Genomic DNA, 20,845 nt, shown 5'->3' on the forward strand with positions numbered 1-20,845 from the left:
GGTCCAAAATACAGTTTTGTGGAGTTGGTTGGAGCCTAATGGCTCCCTCCTCTCTCCCTCTTCCCTTATTCCCACATACAAACTGACCTTTTGGAGGAGGGGGCTTCCTTCTCTTCTTCATGTCCACCACTCATGAGATGGTGGGTAGGAGCGGCATTGACTAGATCTCAAGGCCATTACTTATTTAGGTACTAAGGTCATAGTCAGCTTATTGATATTAGCCTTTGATATTAACCTACTTCTCATCAACACAGAATTCCAAATTTGTCACATGCAATTTGGCAAACAGTGCCACAGCTACAGCCTACACATACAGACCATCTTCAAAGGTGGGTGGGAATTGTAGTCTGAGAGCCATTTACATCAAAGGAAGAAAAAATTCAAAAGAAAGTGAACTTGGTTCCTGGAAATTAGGTGGAACAGAATAGAGTCGGCACAATGCAGTATTTTATATGATGGATGTCTTTGCATTGGGAGAAGATGCGAAGTCTTTTCTAGGGTGAAAAATCTGGGAATTATGGTCATATATATGATGTCTCACCCCTTACGGAAGGCACTTGTGTACACTTTTGAGCCTCTTCCTCTGTAAGCAGAATAATTTAGAAAGCTAGGGTACTATTTCATTAATAAGACTAAAGTTTTTGTGTAGTACATAATGAATTCTTGGCAAATATGAGAGAGTTTGCTTTGAATATCACTATTTAAAAGCTCATACAGATTACTTCAAGGTTCTTGGTGATTTAACTTTATCAAAACTGAACTCTTTAGCAAGATTTTTGTGATAAAACTTTGCCTAACTTCTTATCTATGATATATGGCTATAGTAGTTCCTGCTTATTTTGTGAACATGCAAGCATCTAGTTATTCTTGCCATTTTCTTTTCTTGTCTAAACGCAAATTGGTTTACTGAGGCCTGGTCTACACTTACCTTCTAATTCGGCGGCAGTCCATGGGAGTTACACAAGCTATACAGAGTAGCTTGTGTAACTCCCGTCGACTTCGTAACTGCTCTTCTACGTGGCGTCTCACTGCACTGTGCCTCTTGAGGGGCTGGTTTTAACCTGTCGACTTTCAGATCGATTGAGCGGGTCTTCACTGACCACTCAATCGATCCGGATAGATCGATCTGACGGCGGCAAATCTGCTGCCATCAGAGAAGATGTACCCTTATTGTCATCTTTGTTATGTTGGCAGTTGGAGTCTCTTCTTAATTGAGCCTAGTGGAAAATATCAGACATCACATTTTGTTTACCTGTAAATGACAGATTCTAATCTCTGTTCAAACAGCAATTTACAGTTAGTCTGCCTCAGCTGTTGTATTTTCAAGCTGATGCTTTTTCCATTTATGATTAGCTTTGAAATTGATAGGATTACTTGCCCTTGGAATATTTGAAGGGTGCCCCACTTCTCTCCCTGGAGAGATTTCCGGCTTTCAATAGACTTTTCAACTTCAGCTTTGTGAAGCTTTTCCTTTGAATATCACCAATTGTGGAAAACCATACTGTTTTGAAAGTTAATATAAATTTTCCCATCTCTTTGGGTTTTTTTTTTATTTTCACTGCAGGCAAGTATAAAAATGACTCTCTCTTTCTGGGATTATTTCAGGGTTCTGTGCCTTACCGGTTCCACTTATTACAGACCATTCCAAATATGTTTGTTAAATCAATAATGTAATCGTTATGAAATGCAGGAAGTTAAGTTGCCAAATTTTTTTGAAGGTGAGGTTTTTCTGCTCTCCAGAAGAGGTCAGCAGATTACTGTTTATCAATAATTATCTTTCCTGTTTCCTAACTAGAAAGACTTTCAGATGATCAGTACTGTGAAAGTAGATACACAGTAATTCAGTTTACAGTGGCTAGTTTTCACCGTCCTGACTGTACATGTGTTACTGGATTTCACAATGGAAACCAGCATTACTTGTGACTCTGGCCCCCTCCAAATTAGATCTACAGGAGAATCAGAATTAGTAAATACTAGTGCAGCACTATTTCTGATAGATGAATAGGTTCTGTAACTATTCAGGTAATCTTTTTTAACTTTTCAAGATTTTAAAGGTTTCTGTCTTTCAGGGAAAGGGTTCTGGTCAGTTTGGTGTGCAAATTTAGGGAACAAAAATGAAAAGAACTCTAAAAAGAGAAGCAATGAACCATTTTCTTTTTAGTAAAAGTGTTCTTACCTAAAGTGTGAGTAGAGAATCTGCCATCCCTATCAAGCTAGTTAGTTATTCAGCTCTCTTTTTAAGATACTGAGTAATCTGTGTTCTGTAAGGGTAGGAGAAGCTGATGATACAAGTTACAAGAAAAAAGATTTTAAAGGGTGAATTGGATTTTAGTATTTCTATCTAGGGAAAACCCATAAAATATACCTTTCATAACCTAACTGCATGTTCTAACTATGTACTAACCTATAATGGTTGTAATGTAACATATACATTATAAAATAACCAGCAACCTGACCTTGAGTCTGTTCCTTAAAGCCTTCCACTTTAAATAAATTGTTAGATTCTGTCACAACTTTCCTCTTCCTCAGTGCACATCTTACTCAGCTCCAGTGGGTCACCAGTATATCCTTTTTACCCCTCTAATCTTGATACATCTTAGGAACTTGCATGTAAATATTGAGGGATGCTGGCTGCTTTCCTTAACTCTTTCTTTGAGGGCCCTGCAGATCTCTTCAAACCTCAGTGATTGACTACACCTGCAATCCCTGAGTTTGACAAAACTGTTATTTAACAAGAGTAAACATAATACAAACAAAACAACAATATTCACTAATCTTCCTACTTCATACTGCACTAGGGAGAGCCTCAGTTTATAAGAGCCCATCTGTGCTGCTTTTCCCCACAGGAGCAAACTGACTAGCCTTTCTTTTCCCAGGAGTTAGCTGCTGATCCTTCAAATTCAACCCTCCTAAAGTTCTGAGTGAGTTGTCTGTATGGAGCTTCTGTCCAGGAGTCCAAGTCTCTATGTGTCTGTGCACCCAGTGGCATGTGTTCTTTTTGCTCTTTGTCCCCTAACATATGCCATCATATAGTTTTGTATGTTTGTAAACATTTATCCTCTGGCAGCATCTAATATCAAACAATTTTCAAATCAGTGTGGTTCTTTCTTAGAGAAAGTGGACAAAGTAATATCTTTTATTGGACCAGCTTTTGTAGATGAGAGAGAGAAAGTTTTGCTCAAGTGATGATTGCTTGATGCTGATAATTTTGCTCATTATTGCCCCGTTTTGTCAGAACTTGACAGTGTATTTTATTGGCTCTCTGAGCACTCACTAAGAGGACATAGAGAGCTGTCTTGCAAAATCTTAATCTTAATAAGGTAAAGATAATGTTGGTATGCTACGGAAAGAAACTGAGAAAAGATAATGGTGGTACAAGCCTACATTTTGTTGATCACATTTGCAACTCGAGTATTTTTCTAATCCCTTATCTGCTACTTCATGTTCAAAATGTTAATAACCAAACATAATGTATTCCATTTGCATTTGTCAAGGAGGTAGCGATTATTCCTTTTGGTTATAACTCTTGTGAGTTATCCATGCTCTTTTCTTCTTCTGTTACTACAGTGCTGTCTAGGTGTGGCAGCACTTGGAAACCCTTCAAAAACTTCAGCCTCCTTTCTTAGAAATGCGTCTTGCAGGGTACATCAACATATGCTTTCTTCCAGTGTGCATACAAGGTGTTGGCGTTGATCTGTAAATACAAGCCCCTTATGGATTGAATTCAGTACCTCTTAGAAATTACATATTTGAGAGAAATTGAAAGGAAATTATTTTATAATGTAAGTTTGGAGGTGCAGTATTTCCAGGGTGACTCTGGCAATTTAAAGTTACTGCTGATCAAAGTTTGAACTTCTAAACCATCACATTTTAGAAGTTTTCTCTCCTTGGGTTTTAAGACAGCAATCTGAAATCAGCAGGAAATCTCACATCCTTAGCTATATTTATTTGAGGATATATAGGAGGCATAAGTCTTTCTCCATATAAAGTCCTTGTGTCTGGTAGTTACCCTCGTCCCCAGGACATAAGGTTGACTGTTAGGGAATTCTGCATGTTTTACCAGTGAACCCAACCTGACCAGTGTGGGGAATCTTGTTTGATGGTTTTAGATTTTCTTGTCTGGAAACTAACTGATGATATTGTTTGTTTTAAAAAAAAAATATATATATATATATATATACACACACACACAAAATAACTCTTCATGTACCTGGAGTAAAGACAGGATAATTTTAGAAGTTCAAATGTTCATACAGTGGCTTTAATTATTCTCAGGAGTGTCCCTTTAATATTACAATGATGATAGATACAGGGTTTTATAATAAAATGCAAACAATATTTAATTTGCTATTTAATTTTAAGCTAAATTTACAAAGCTATGTGTTGAACTCAATCCTTTTTTATATGTTACAAACTTGGAAAATAAAATTGAATACCGTTTACCTAAGAAGTCAATATAATTCCTAATTTTGGAATTCTAGGGCTACAGTGGCCCTTTAAATTTGCTGTAGATCAAAGTTTGAGACTCTAAATCGGGGTTAAAAATCTCAAGAGGACAAAGTTCATTCTATTTTGATACAATAAAATTTGTGATTGATTGGATCCAGGTGGGGTTAATTGTGGGGGCGGGGCAACTGCCCCAGCCTTATAAAAGGCAGCCAGCTGCGAACCAGCTGAGCGGTGAACAGAGGGGCGGCTAAGAGAAGGAGAAGGAGGGAGTTTGCCTGGGATCTGTCTGAGAGGAGCCCAGGTGAGTGCTAGAGGGGGGAGCTGTGTTGGGTGTGCTGTGCTAGAGGGGGGAGTATCTGAGAGACCAGGTGTGTGACTGGTGCAAGTTACAGCTGACTGTGGGTGTGTGCTTGTGACTGGTGCAGTTACAGGGACGATTTTGGCAGTTGGGGGTTTGTCTGTTTGAGTGATTGATTGGATCCAGGTGGGGTTAATTGCGGGGGCGGGGCTTTGAAGGGTAATTGCAGGGGCGGGGCAACTGCCCCAGCCTTATAAAAGGCAGCCAGCTGAGCGGCGAACAGAGGGGCGTCTAACAGAAGGAGAAGGAGGGAGTTTGCCTGGGAGTTCGCCTGCGGAGAGAGCCCACTGCAGGTTTTTGCCTTTCAGACGTTGCTGAGCAGGAAATTGAGCATCTGAGGAGGCTCTCAGAGCAAAGATACGGAGAGGGAGCGATCCGTTGTTGTCACCTGCACTGGATGTGCTATGTTTGTCTTCCTCCCACAGGATAGAGATGACTTCATTTGTACCAAGTGCAGGCTGGTTTCCTTATTGGAAGAGAAGGTTAAAGGAGTAGAGACCCAAATATCAACCCTGCGTTGCATTACAGAAAACGATGTCTTTCTCCATCAGGCACAGGCAGAGTGTAAGGAAAATTCAGAAAAGACCGGGCAGGCGAAACTGAAGAACGGGGAAGAAAATAGGCAGCATGTGACCTCCTGAAGAAAGAGAACCCATGTGCCCACCATGCAGATAGAAGTAAGGAATCGTTTTCATCCTCTCTGCACAAGTACTACGGCGGAGAATGATTTGGAGGACCCTTCAGAGGGAATGGATCAGAAGGAGACCCGTTTGATCAGAAGGCAAGGGATGCATTCTCCTAGGGACAGGGGTTCCACGACCACCATTCCGAAGAGGAAGAGAAGGGTGATGGTGGTCGGGGACTCCCTCCTAAGGGGGACGGAGTCATTCATCTGCCGTCCGGACCGGGAAACTAGAGAAGTGTGCTGCTTGCCTGGAGCTAGGATTACAGATGTGACGGAGAGACTGCCAAAACTTATCAAGTCCTCAGACCACTACCCCTTCCTACTTCTCCACGTGGGCACCAATGACACTGCCAAGAATGATCTTGAGCGGATCACTGCGGACTATGTGGCTCTGGGAAAAGAGATAAAGGAGTTTGAAGCGCAAGTGGTGTTCTCATCCATCCTCCCTGTTCAGGGAAAAGGCCCAGGTAGGGACTGTCGCATTGTGGAAGTAAATGCGTGGTTACGCAGGTGGTGTCGAAGAGAGGGCTTTGGATTCTTCGATCATGGAATGCTGTTCCAGGAAGAAGGATTACTAGGAAGAGATGGCATTCATCTAACGAAAACAGGGAAGAGTATCTTCGCAGACAGGCTGGCTAACCTAGTGAGGAGGGCTTTAAACGTCTTCGACGGGGGACGGAGACCTAAGCCCGAAGGTAAGTGGGGAAGAGGGACACCACAAGGAAGCAGAAGAAGGAGGGTGCAGCAGGGGAGGCCTCCCGATTCATACTGTGAAAGTAGGCCAGTCGGCTACTTATCTCAAGTGCCTGTACACAAATGCAAGAAGCCTGGGAAACAAGCAGGAGGAACTGGAAGTCCTGGCACAGTCAAGAAACTACGACATGATTGGAATAACTGAGACTTGGTGGAATAACTCTCATGATTGGAGCACTGTCATGGATGGGTATAAACTGTTCAGGAAGGACAGGCAGGGGCGAAAGGGGGAGGAGTTGCACTGTATGTAAGAGAGCACTATGACTGCTCTGAGCTCCAGTATGAAACTGGAGATAAGTCAGTTGAGTGTCTCTGGGTTAAGCTTAGAAGCAAGAACAATAAGCGTGATGTCGTGGTGGGTGTCTGTTACAGACCACCAGACCAGGAGGATGAGGTAGATGAGGCTTTCTTTACTCAACTGGGGAAAGTTTCCAGTTCACAGGACCTAATTCTCATGGGAGACTTCAATCACCCTGACATCTGCTGGAAGAGCAATACAGCAGAGCACAAACAATCCAGGAAGTTTTTGGAGAGTGTCGCTGACAATTTCCTGGTGCAAGTGCTGGAGCAACCAAGTAGGGGCCGTGCTTCTCTTGACCTGCTGCTCACAAACAGGGAAGATTTGGTAGGGGAAGTAGAAGTGGGTGGCAACCTAGGCAGCAGTGACCATGAGATGGTCGAGTTTAGGATCCTGACAAAAGGAAGAAAGGAGAACAGCAGGATACGGACCATGGACTTCAGAAAAGTGGACTTTGACTCCCTCAGGGAACTGATGGGCAAGATTCCCTGGGAGGCTAATATGAGGGGGAAAGGAATCCAAGAGAGCTGGCTGTATTTTAAAGAGACCTTATTGAGGGCACAGGAGCAAACCATCCCGATGTGCAGAAAGAATAGCAAATATGGTAGGCGTCCAGCTTGGCTTAACAAAGATGTTGTTGGCGAACTTAAACGCAAAAAAGAAGCTTACAAGAAGTGGAAGCTTGGTCAGATGACTAGGGAGGATTATAAAAACACTGCTCGAACATGCAGGAATGAAATCAGGAAGGCCAAAGCACAATTGGAGTTGCAGCTAGCAAGGGACGTGAAGGGGAACAAGAAGGGTTTCTACAGGCATGTTGCCAACAAGAGGAAGATTCGGGAAAGTGTAGGCCCCTTAGAGAATGAGGGAGGCAACCTAGTGACGGAGGATGTGGAGAAAGCTGAGGTACTCAATGCCTTTTTTGCCTCTGTCTTCACAGACAAGATCAGCTCCCAGACTGCTGTACTGGGTGGCACAGAATGGGAAGGAGGCGAACATCCCACAGTGCTGAAGGAACGGGTCCAAGACTATTTAGAAGGCTTAGACATACACAAGTCCATGGAGCCGGATGCAATGCACCCGAGGGTGCTGAGGGAGTTGGCTGAGGTGATTTCAGAGCCATTGGCTATTATCTTTGAAAGCTCGTGGCAACAGGGGGAGGTCCCTGAGGACTGGAAAAAAGCAAATCTTGTGCCCATCTTCAAAAAAGGGAGGAAAGCGGATCCAGGGAACTACAGACTGGTCAGCCTCACCTCAATCCCTGGAAAAATCATGGAGCAGGTCCTTAAGGAATCCATTTTAAGGCACTTGGAAGAGAGGAAGGTGATCAGGAACAGTCAACACGGATTCACCAAGGGAAAGTCATGCCTGACCAACCTGATTGCTTTCTATGATGAGGTGACTGGCTCTGTGGATGTAGGGAAGGCGGTGGATGTGATATACCTTGACTTTAGCAAAGCTTTTGATACTGTCTCTCACAGTATTCTTATCAGCAAGTTAAAGAAGTATGGGTTGGATGAATGGACTATAAAATGGATAGAGAACTGGCTAGAGCATAGGGCTCAACGAGTAGTGATCAATGGCTCCATGTCTAGCTGGCAACCGGTCACAAGCGGAGTTCCCCAGAGGTCGGTCCTGGGGCCGGTTTTGTTCAACTTTATTAATGATCTGGAGGATGGGGTAGATTGCACCCTCAGCAAGTTTGCGGACGACACTAAGCTAGGGGGAGTGGTAGATACCCTGGAAGGTAGGGATAGGATATAGAGTGACCTAAACAAACTGGAGGATTGGGCCAAAAGAAATCTAATGAGGTTCAACAAAGATAAGTGCAGAGTCCTCCACTTAGGAAGGAAGAATCCCATGCACAGCTATAGACTGGGGACCGACGAGCTGGGCAGCAGCTCTGCAGAAAAGGACCTGGGGGTAACAGTGGATAAAAAGCTGGATATGAGTCAGCAGTGTGCCCTGGTTGTCAAGAAGGCTAATAGCATATTGGGCTGCATTAGGAGGGGCATTGCCAGCAGGTCACGGGAAGTGATTATTCCCCTCTATTCGGCATTGGTGAGGCCGCATTTAGAATATTGTGTCCAGTTTTGGGCCCCCCACTACAAAAAGGATGTGGACAAGTTGGAGAGAGTCCAGCGGAGGGCAACAAAAATGATTAGGGGGCTGGAGCACAGGACTTATGAGGAAAGGCTGAGGGAACTGGGCTTGTTTAGTCTGCAAAAGAGAAGAATGAGGGGGGATTTGATAGCGGCCTTTAACTACCTGAAAGGGGGTTCCAGGGAGGATGGAGCTACGTTGTTCTCAGTGGTGGCAGATGACAGAACAAGGAGCAACGGTCTCAAGTTGCAGGGCGGGAGGTCTAGGTTGGACATTAGGATAAAGTTTTTCACTAGGAGGGTGGTGAAGCACTGGAATGGGTTACCTAGGGAGGTGGTGGAATCTCCATCCTTAGAGGTTTTTAAGCCCTGGCTGGGATGATATAGCTGAGGTTAGTCCTGCTTTGAGCAGGGGGTTGGACTAGATGACCTCCTGAGGTCCCTTCCAACTCTAATATTCTATGATTCACTGAGGAAGCAATTTTTAAAAATATTCCTTTAATTTGAATTGATTTGTTGTTCCCCCACCCATATCAACTCTTATCCTAAATACACATTTAGCTGTCTTGATCTTTCTTCATAAGTCACTTTCACCAGACTTTAGCAGTTTTTGTTGCTCGGTCTCAGAACTCCAATTTCAGTATCATTCTGGTAGTGTTATATCCAGTACTCAATACAACAAGCCAAATTCTTTGGTGAGATCCAGCCATTCTTTGCTGCTCAGGTGGCACAAAGGGGCCAGATTCTGGAAGTAAATGCCAAGTGAAGAATTAACTTTACGAATGGGAACTCTTCATTGGCATAAAGCCAGTGGAGTCGGTATATGTTCCAGTTGGAACAGCAGGTGTGCTAGGGAAGAAAGCAGGGGAAGAGCTCTGCTATGTTAATCCACCATTGATATAATTTAGAATAGTCTCAAGACTGCTCTGATACCAGGGCTGACCCAGTTTCCTTGCAGTCACCCCACTTGACAGAGTTCAGATGCTATGGAGAACTGAACCCTGTATTCTACAGCTATATAGAAAGGGATTATTACTCACATATTTCATGATGTAATACTCCAAAATTGTGATGGCTGTTTTTTGCTGCTATATTGCACTGCAAACATGTCTGAATTTCTGTCTGTTGTCATGCTAGGTCTCTCGGTATCACTACATTTTCGAGTGCTTGCTCATGTCCATTCCCAATTTAGGTGTGTGTGCTCGCCACATGCACCAGTGCCAAAAACTTTTTCCCTTAGTGGTACCCATACAAGCTGGCTCTAGCACCTCTGCGGTGGCACGTACATGCGCCTGCATATAGGCGCCACCAGCTCTCCTTTCCTCTCAGTTCCTTCTTGCCGCCAGTGATGGTGCTGGAATGTTCTTGCTTTCACAAGTTCATCTCATCTCTCTAGTAGTTTATTCATCGTTTTAGTGTAATAGTTACTTGTTCAGTTACAGTTAGTTCTAGTTCGTTAGTAGCTAGAATCCCAGTCTCCAGGCATGCCCTGTTAACTGGGGTTTAAACCCGGCGCTTTGTGTAAGAATCCTATGCCGAGGAGTGACCCTCTTCAAAGTTGTTTAAAGTGTCTGTCTGGGGAAGCCCACATCAGTGAGAGGTGTAAGCTCTGTAAAAGTTTCCACCTGCGGACCAAGAAAGACCGGGATATCCATCTCTGGGCCATTCTGATGGAGTCGGCTCTTAGACCAGTCTCGGAGCGCAGCAGGTCGGACTCGGTGCTGAGCACAGTGGCCTCAGCACGCAATGCCCCTCCGGCGCCTGTTTCATCTGCCCAGCACCAATCTCCCTCCCTGGTTCCGAAGATGAAGTCCAAGAAGATCTGCACGGAACAGGGGTACTCTGCTTCAGAGAAGGCTAAGGCGGACCTGGCAAGACCTGCGTCAGGCTGCCAACTCTCTCCCCCTCAGACGGGTCCCTCGCCTCAGCAAGTGTAGACTCCAGCACCGAGCCCTCCACTGACTTCGGGTGGTGGTAGAGGCCCTCATTGCTTAGTGGTGCCACCTACTCCAGAGACCTTCCAAGCTATGAAGAACCTCCTGGCGTTGCCAGTACCACAGATGCTGAGGGATGGCAGAGTGCCGCAGCAAGGTCCGGCACCAGCATCTCGGGGCAGTCTGTTGAGGGACAGATCTGCTTGTCAGTCCCCATCATTGAGGTACCGCTCACAGATGAGCAGGGGGTCCTCTGAGTCCAGGCCACACTCTCCGGATCAGGATACTGCCAGATTGGGCTCCCTTCACCGTTCCCGGGAGGACCGGCACCAAGCGGAGCACTGCTATGGAGCAGAGTGATGCAGTTCTCCAGACTCACGGCATGTTCCCCTGGCACCGCGACCCTGCTCACCTAGCACATACAGAGAGCCCAAGGACAAGAGCCAATCGTGTCGCACCAAGCGTTCGGGCTCCTCAGGCCTCTCTCAGGTGCTGGCGCATCAACAATGTGTCTCACACAGCACCGTGAGGTATTTGGAGATGGCACCACCATGGCCATCGGATATCAGCGCCTCATCCTCAGACAGCAATGAAGTTGTCCTGGTTACACAAGCGCCGGCTCTGGTGCCCAGTTTCCCCACGGTACCACCAGTGGGTGCATGGCCGCAAGGTCAATGACCTGGACCATGACCGTACTGGTGGGGGTTCCCCTCTGAGATTCCACAGGCCAGTTCTGTGAAAGGAACCTCGGTGCTGCAGTCCTCCATCCCTCAGAGCCCAGCACTGCACTTGGATACAAACTGGGACCAAGGGCCCCACAAGAACAGAGGCCCCTCCCCCAGCTCAGGTTCTGGCCTCTTCGTCATCATCACTGGATGAGGCCATCACGGGACCCTCGTCTGTGGTGCCAAAGGATGCTTTTAAGGTGCACCAGGACTTATTGAAAACGGTCGTCTCCAGCTTGGGCCTCAAGATCGAGGAGCTGAATGAACCAGTTGATGAGCTGTTTGTAATATTGGTCTCAATAGCTCCTAGTAGAGTGGCCATCCTGGTCCATGAGGAGCTTGTTAAACTGGCCACGGCTCTGTGGCAAATCCTGGCCTCCCTACCTCCCCACATCGAAGAGGGCAGAAAGGAAATACTAAGTTCTGGCAAAGGGGTTGAATACCTTTTATACCCACCCCGCCCTGGGATCCCTGGTGGTCACAGCTGCCAATGAAAGGGACAGACAGGAAAGTCAGCTCGACAACTAAACACAAAGACACCAAGAGACTCGACTTGTTTGGTCGAAAAATTTGTTCTACAGCCAGCCTGGAGCTACGAATGGCAAACCAACAGGTGCTGCTAGGTAGATACCATTTTAATATCTGGCAGTTGCTGGACAAGTTTGCAGACTCATTGTCTTCCCCCCCCCTCTCCCCCAAACAGGAGTTCGAGGCCATCTTAGAAGAGGGGAGATGGTTGGCCAGGGCATCTCTGCAAGTGACTTCCAATGCAGCAGCTTCTGCAGCTAGGACAATAGCCTCCGCGATCTTGATGAGGCGGATGTCATGACTTCAATCCTCGGGTTTCCTGTCTGAGATCCAGCAATCTATCCAGGACCTCCCCTTCGATGGCACAGCCCTCTTTGCCGAGCAGACAGATGCCTGGCTGCATGGCATGAAGGACTCCACGACTACTTTGCTGTCCCTCGGCCTCTCTACATCTCCTTCTTCCAGGAGTCACTTCAAGCCCCAGCATGAACAGCAGTCTGGGGATCACTCCCTTCTGCCCCCCAGAGACTCCAATAGGAAGAACAAAGGTTACAAAAGGCACCAGGGTCGCTCATCATCTGCCGGCCCTCAACCGGGCTCTTGCTGCCATAATTCGGCTGTCAGTAACTCTGGTCTCTGATGCCTCAGACCTGGGATGGGAAACTTATATTGGCTCTCTGAAGACCCAGGGCATGTGGGCCTTGGGAACTGGGGTTACATATCAGTGCAGGCTCTATCACGGACGCTTTTCTCCTCCTCCTGGTCAGAGGAACTCCTGTACTCCTTCCAGCCGATACCTATGATCCACACAGTCCTCCTGAAGCATGAAGAGAAATGAGGCACAGGTCATCCTTGTAGCATCAGAGTGCCCCAGACAACATTGGTTCAGGCTGCTGGTAGACCTGGCGGGACCCAAGCATTAGATCCTGTTGTTCCGCCTAGACCTTCTATCCCAAGATCAAGGTCGCCTGCTCCACCCGGAGCTGGCCCCACTCCACTTGATGGCTTAGATTCTCCGTGGACCCAATCCCAGCGCATGCTCCTGGAGAGCAGGAAGCCATCAACCAGATCGGCCTATAAGGCTAAGTGGAAGTGCTTCACCTGCTGGGCGACTGAGCGTGGCGTTTCCCCGACAGGCATTGATCCCAACAATCTTGGAGTACCTGCTCCACCTGAAGCAAGAAGAGTTGGCCTTCTCGTCGGTTAAGGTCCATGTGGTGGCCATATCTGCTTTCCACCCTTTGGTGGGAGGTAGAATAGTCTTCTCACATGAAATGATGACTGGTTCCTCAAAGGTTTGGAAAGGCTTTTCCCCTTGATAAGGGAGCCTTCTCCTCCATGGGACTTGAATCTGGTCCCTTCCAGACTCACCAGACCACCCTATGAGCCCATGGTCTCGTGCTCCCTTACGTACCTGTCCTGGAAGGTTGCCTTCCTGGTTGCTATCACATCCGCCAGGTGAGTGTCGGTGATCAGGGCATTAACATCAGAACCTCCCTATATGGTGTTTTACAAGGACTAGGTGCAGCTATGCCCGCACCTGGCTTTTTTGCCTAAGGTGGTCTCCCATTTTCCCCTGAATCAGGAGATTGTCCTGCCTGTGTTTTGCCCCAAACTGCACAACTCCAGGGAGGAGAGGTGTCTGCACTCTCTTGACGTGAGGAGGGCTCTGGCTTTTTACATCGGTAGAACTAAGCCCTTCCGTCACTTTACATAGCTTTTTGTGGCAGTTGCAGACCGGATGAAAGGTCTACTGGTTTCTTTGCAGCATCTTTCTAAGTGGATCACGGCCTGAATCCGGGCCTGTTATGAGTAGGCTGGAGTCGTGCCTCCAGTGTCCTTGACAGTCCACTTAATGAGAGCACAGACGTTGGCTGTCGCCTTCCAAGCACACATCCCCATATTGGACATCTGCAAGGCAGTTACCTAGTCATTGGTACTTACCTTCACATTCCACTATGCCTTGACACAGCAAGCTTGGAATGACGCTGGCTTCAGTAGAGCAGTGCTTGAAATGTCACATCCATGAACTCCTGCCTGCTTCCGGAAACACTGCTGGTAAATCACCTAAATTGGGAATGGACATGAGCAAGTACTTGAAGAAGAAAGAACCGTTACCTTGTAACTATTGTTCTTCCAGATGTGTTGCTCATGTCCATTCCACACCCGTCCTCCTTCCCCTCAGTTGCAGTTCCAGCAAGAAGGAACTGAGAGGGAGGGGGAGCTGGCAGTGCCTATATGCGGGCGTATGTCTGCGCCGCTGCAGGGGGTGCTAGAACCGGCTTTTATAGTACCACTAAGGGAAAAAGTTTCTGGCACCGGTGTGTGTGGCGAGAATGCTCATCTAAATTGAGAATGGACATGAGCAACACATCTCGAAGAACAACAGTTATGAGGTAAGTAACCGTTCTTTCCTGTACTTCCTGCTTTTTCTCTCCTAGTGGGGAGGTTGAGGGGTTTGGATAATTTCCCATATTTTTGTGCAGAAATATAGCAAACATCTAGCTTTTGACATTTAATAGTAATTTGTCAGTAATTGCTACCTCTCTTAGTAGAAGGTGATTTTCAAGCGTAACCTTTTTATGCCCATCGCTTTACAAACTTGCTAGAGTGTTATTTCTTCTCAGATACTGTTCTTTTATGCAATTATTTTCTTGATGAAGAAGCCAAAGGTGAAATATTTTCTCAAAAACAGTTATAAAAGATGTTATTTGTGTATTAATAAAACTGCATTTAAAATGTCCTCAAGGCCAATCATTTCCTATATCCTTGACTTTATATCATGTTTCTAACATATTTATTCATTTTTGTGTATTTCTAGCCAACAGCAGTGTGTTTCTCTCTTTCAGCAAGTTGATTGTGAATAATAATCCATGTTTTTCAAAAATCCTCATATCTCTTGTTAATTAAAAAACTAGTAAAGCAGATGCCGTCACTGGAATATCAGATGTTGAAAGACTACATTCAGAGGTAGAGTGCTTGGAAAACTTAAAAATAGGTTAGCAATTTATATATACCACTCTACCACTCCCCCTAGCTTATATATATTTGAAAATTTTTAAGTTAGTGTGACATTAAAAGCCGTTGTAGGTGAATTTTTGAAGATGAAAATAAGGAGCCCTACAAGAAGAGAAAAATACACCATAAACATTCTAATAAACCACAGATCATAGAAGATTAGAGTTGGAAGGGACTTCAGAAGATTATCTAGTACAACCCACTGGACAAAGCAGGACCAACCCCAACTAAATCATTCCACCCAGGGTTTTATCAACCCGGGACTTTTTAAAAAAGGGTGGGGATGGAGATTCTACCACCTCCCCAGGTAACCCATTCCAGTGCTGCTTCACCCTCCTAGTGAAAAAGGTTTTTTCTTAATATCCAACCTAGATCTCCCCCACTGTAACTTGAGATCATTATTCCTTGTTCTGTCATCTACTACCATTGAGAACAGTGTAGCTCCATCTCCCTGGCATCCCCTTTCAGGTAATTAAAGGCTGCTATCAAATCCCCCCTCATTCTTCTCTTTTGCAGACTAAAATAACCTAGTTCCCACAGTCTCTCCTCACAAGTCTTGTGCTCCAACCCCCTAATCATTTTTGTTGCCCTCCGCTGGACTCTTTCCAACTTGTCCACATCCTTTTTGTAGTGGGGGGCCCAAAACTGGACACACTACTCCAAATGCGGCCTCACCAATGCCAAATAGAGGGGAATAATCACTTCCCTCGATCAGCTGGCAATGCTCCTACTAATGCAGCCCAATATGCTATTAGCCTCCTTGGCAACCAGGGCACACTGCTGACTCATATCCAGCTTCTTATCCACTATTACCCCCACGTCTTTTTCTGCAGAACTGCTGCCTAGCCTGTCGGTCCCCAGTCTGTAGCTGTGCATGGGATTCTTCCATCCTAAGTGGAGGACTCTGCACTTGGCCTTGTTGAACCTCATTAGATTTCTTTCAGCCCAACCTTCCAATTTGTCTAGGTCACTCTGTATCCTGTCCCTACCTTCCAGGGTATCTACCACTCCCCCTAGCTTAGTGTCATCTGCAAACTTGCTGAAGGTGCAATCTACTGCATCCTCCAGATCATTGATGAAGATGTTGAACAGAACTGGCCCCAGGACCAACCCCTGGGGCACTCCACTTGTGACCGATTGCCAGCTAGACATGGAGCCATTGATCACTGCCCGTTGAGCCCGATGACCTAGCCAGCTCTCTATCCATTTTATAGTCCATTCATCCAACCCATATGTCTTTAACTTGCTGATAAGAATACTGTGAGAGACTATATCAAAAGCTTTGCTAAAGTCAAGGTATATCACGTCCACCGCTTTCCCCACATTCACAGAGCCAGTAATCTCTTCATAGAAAGCAATCAGGTTGGTCAGGCATGACTTTCCTTTGGTGAATCCATGTTGACTGTTCCTGATCACTTTCCTCTCTTCCAAGTGCCTTAAAATGGATTCCTTAAGGACCTGCTCCATGATTTTTCCAGGGATTGAGGTGAGGCTGACCAGTCTTTAGTCTTCCCTTTTTTGAAGATGGGCACTATATTTGCTTTTTTCCAATCATCAGGGACCTCCCCAATTGCCATGAGCTTTCAAAGATAATAGCCAAGGGCTGTGAAATCACATCAGCCAACTCCTTCAGCTCGCTCAGATGTATTGCATCTGGCCCCATGGACTCGTGTACATCCAATCTTTCTAAATAGTCCTGAATCTGTTCCTTCAGCACTGAGGGATGTTCACCGTCTCCCCATTCTGTGCTGTCTAGTGCAGTAGTCTGGGAGCTGACCTTGTCTGTAAAGACAGAGGCAAAGAAGGCATTGAGTGCCTCAGGTTTCTCCACATCCTCTGTCACTAGGTTGCCCCCCATTCTGTAAGGGGCCCACACTTTCCCTAATCTTCCTCTTGTTGATAAATACCTGTAGAAACCCTTCTTGTTCCTTTTCACGTCCCTTGCTAGCTGCAACTCCATTTGCGCTTTGGCCTTCCTGATTCCTTTCCTGCATGTTCGAGCAGTATTTTTATAATCCTCCCTAGTCATCTAAGTTTCCACATCTTGTAAGCTTCTTTTTTGTGTTTAAGCTCACCAAAGACTTTTGTTAAGCCAAGCTGGGCGCCTACCATATTTGCTATTCATTCTGAGCATCGGGATGGTTTGTTCCTGCGCCCTCAATAAGGTTTTTATAAAATATAGCCAGCTCTCTTGGATTCCTTTCCCCCTCATATTAGCCTCCCAGGGGATCCTGCCCATCAACTCCCTCAGGGAGTCATTCTGCTTTTCTGAAGTCCATGGTCCGTATCTTGCTGTTCTCCTTTCTTCCTTTTGTCAGGATCCTGAACTTGACCATCTCATGTTCCACTGCTGCCTAGGTTGCCACCCACTTCTACTTCCCCTACCAATTCTTCCCTGTTTGTGAGCAGCAGATCAAGGGGAGCACGGCCCCTAGTTGGTTCCTCCAGCACTTGCACTAGGAGGTTGTCTGCAACACTCTCCAAAAACTTCCTGGATTATCTGTGCACTGCTGTGTTGCTCTCCCAGCAGATATCAGCGTGATTGAAGTCCCCCAATGGAACCAGGTCCTGTGGTCTTGGAAACTTTCATTAGTTGTCTGAAGAAAACCTTGTCTACCTCATCCTTCTGGTCTGGTGATCTATAACAGACACCCACCACAAATGTAGACCTCAATTCTATATTTTGTCTGATATCTAGGAATATTTCTATACTACAAAATTAAGTCTACCTAACTTACATCAGCATACAGCTGTTGCAGTAATTACATCACTGGTGCATGTCTACACTTTGCTCCTTGTTTCTGTGTTGCATGTTCCCACCAGAAGCACTTGTACTGATTGTACTGTCTGTGTGGGGCATTGTGGGGTGACTTCTGAAAGCCTGTAACGGTTGATGTAAACAGTTCAGTGTCTGTGCTGGAACTGTGTTGACCTAAGTACATTGACATTGACTCTCTGCCTCTCGTGGAGGTGGAGTTGTTAAGTTGGTGTAGCCTGGCAGTTAGGTCAGCGGGAGCAAAATGTTCGTGTAGACACTTATGTAGTTAGGTCGACGTAAGCTGCCTTGCATTGACCTAGCTCTGTAGTGTACACCAGTCCTCTATATAGTAAAAATTACTATATTTAGATTTCTCTTTGGTTTGTATGATGGGCTTTTTTTGTAAATGAAATCACCCAATTTTGCCCTCTCTTGAAATGTCCATTGGAAACTTAAAAGCCAGCACTATTAAAAAGTGGAAGTTTTATTTTGTTATTAAATTTCTTCATGTAACAAAATGTTATACAGAAAGCCTTTGCCTGGGAAGAAGACTAATTCCATTTCTGTAGTGAAGATGAAATCCAATTATATCAATTCAAGTGACAGGTAACTGTCAGTGTTCTTATCCACAGATACTGTGGAATCGGTGTGCTGTTCTGGTCTCCCATTTTTTAAGAAAGATGAATTCAAACTGGAACATGTTCAGAGAAGGGCTGCTAGGATGATCCGAGAAATGGAAAACCTGCCTTATGAAAGGAGACTCAAAGAGCTTGGTTTGTTTAGCCTAACCAGAAGAAGGCTGAAGGGAGATATGAATGCTCTCTATAAATACATCAGAGGGATAAATACCAGGGAGGAAGAGGAATTATTTAAATTCAGCACCAATGTGGACACAAGAACTAATGGATATAAACTTGCCATCAGGAAGTGTAGACTTGAAATTAGACAGAGGTTTCTAACCATCAGAGGAGTGAAGTTCTGGAACAGCCTTCAAAGGGGAGCAGTGGGGGCAAAAAAACCTAGCTGGCTTCGAGACTGAACTTGATAAGCTTATGGAGGAAATGATACAAGGGAACAGCCTAATTTGGCAATTAAGTGATATTTGACTACTAGCGGTAAATATGCCCAATAGCTTGTGATGGGATGGGTTCTGAGTTTCTACAGAGAATTCTCTCCAGGTGTCTATTTGGTGAGTCTTGCCCACATGCTCAGGGTTTAGCTGATCACCATATTTGGGGTCAGGAAGGAATTTTCTCTCAGGGCAGATTGGTGGAGGCCCTGAGGGTTTTTCGCCTTCCTCTGCATCATGAGGCATGGGTCCGTTGCTGGTGGAGTCTCTGTACCTTGAAGTCTGTAAATCATGATTTGAAGACTTCAGTGACTCAGTCATATCTTAGGAGTCTTATTACAGGAATGGGTGAGTAGTTCCATGGCTTGCATTGTGGAGAAGGTCTGATTAGATGGTCATAATGGTCTCTTCTGACCTTAACTTGTTACTTAGATTCATAGACTTTATCAGCCTAAGTGTACTAGAAAAAATCAGAAGGAAGAGCATCTTGTTTATTTTAGTTTACAGTTCGAGCTTATTCTCAAAGTATAAGAGAATACTTTACCTTTCTGTAAAGCTTAACGGAAATGGGATACAGAACTGAATCAAGTCAGCCTCTTGTTATGAACATTACTATACATACCCAGGAGTGTAGGCATATCTGCAGACTTGATTACTCTGTAATTCTTTTCTTGTTCTGTTGATGGCATGATAATGATGAATGAGTCAATCCTGTTACTTCCTAGAATGGCTAGATATAGACCACTGAAAAGCTAAGTCAGTTCTCTGAGTTCATAGTGTCAGCAGGACTGTAATCCTTATGCCTAGGTCTTTACTTCCAAATGTATTGCAGGTGATTTTCCTAGAGTGAAAAATAGTTAATTTCAAAGGTTCAGTATTAAAGAAAGTGGAATTTTTCAAGTAACAAATTAACAATGTTAATATTTTATCCATGAACCTTTCTCATGCTTGCTCATTCCTTACTGTCTGAGAAGATGCAAAATTGTTACATAGCAGTATCAATGAAGTAAACAAATTTCTATCAATAGTTTGATATCAACAGGCAGAATGTGTTTAGGGCAGCAAGAGCACTTCAACGGAATTTAATGATGGGTGCTCACTCCTGGATGGTTGTCCCTTGGAATTTTCTGGAGGCAGAATTCTGACATGTCTGCTTGCATCTGCTACCAGCAGTTTCTATGTACTCCTGCTGTCTGCCATAATGAAAACCATCTTTTCTTTGATATGTTTCATTTTGCTAGTCTTTGTGACTCTTCCTATCTTGCGAAGTGATAATAAGTTTAGCATCAGTGCCTGGATGCTTAGTAAAATCTTCCACTACGGTGAATACTGGCTTAATTGCACAATAATACAAAGTATTTAGTCTTTCTCATTAAGTAAAGATGCTATTGTCTCTATGGTCAAGTCACAATCAGCTTTCAATTCTGAAATTGATTTGCCTCCACATTACCTCACTTCTATTTTTTTAAACTCTTTTGTCCTTCAGATTAGTTGCATGATGTCTTTGAGCAAAAGTAAATTTTTTTATTAAATTCCAGGGACATTTGACAAGTCATGTGAAGTATGACACACTCAAAATAGTGTTCCAGTTTTCTTTTAACTGTTTTGGTCATTTCATATTTTTTCAGACATCTTGGCTTACAAACATCAAACTTGTTCTATTCTAGAGTCCTGGAAAATATGTCAGAGAGAGGACTAGTTTGGAGAGGATGTCTTGAGCATTAGTTGCTTGGGTATGATAACGTGGTAATTGCTTCAGTTCTGACACAGCTTATGAACATCTTCAAACATCTAGATAACTTCTTGATATTAGATTTTAGTCCAACACATTTTGTAAAAGTTATTTGCAGAACAAGTACACTTAACTTTAAAAGCTCAGCAGTAATCTCTGTAGAGCTGACATACTCTGAATTTGCAGTGTTACAGGCGTTAGTGACTCTATCAAGGATTTGATGTACTTCTGTTCATTCATGGATGCACAGGCACTTTTAGGATTAATGTTTGTACAGCTCTTCGAAAGTGCGTGCGTGCGCGCGCGCTATATAAGTGTTAGGTCCAGTGTTGGAAAGCCAAAGAATAGACCAGCACATGGGAAAGCAAGTAGTCCACCCTGGATTGTAGGTTGTTGGAAAATTTAATGTGAGTGTTAACACACATTAGTGTTAAAG

At 44.7% G+C, this 20,845-nt stretch overlaps 1 protein-coding gene across 2 annotated transcripts in view; it reads left to right on the forward strand.

The window, feature by feature from the left end:
* Positions 1-20,845, forward strand: part of AEBP2 (AE binding protein 2) — a 90,941-nt gene that overhangs the window by 54,964 nt on the left and 15,132 nt on the right. The gene's annotated exons all lie outside the window — the stretch shown is intronic.

This window comes from Emydura macquarii, unplaced genomic scaffold (assembly GCF_026122565.2).
Source record: "Emydura macquarii macquarii isolate MOO-44397 ecotype Brisbane River unplaced genomic scaffold, CSIRO-AGI_Emac_v2 contig_2205, whole genome shotgun sequence".
Taxonomy (NCBI): Eukaryota; Metazoa; Chordata; order Testudines; family Chelidae; genus Emydura; species Emydura macquarii.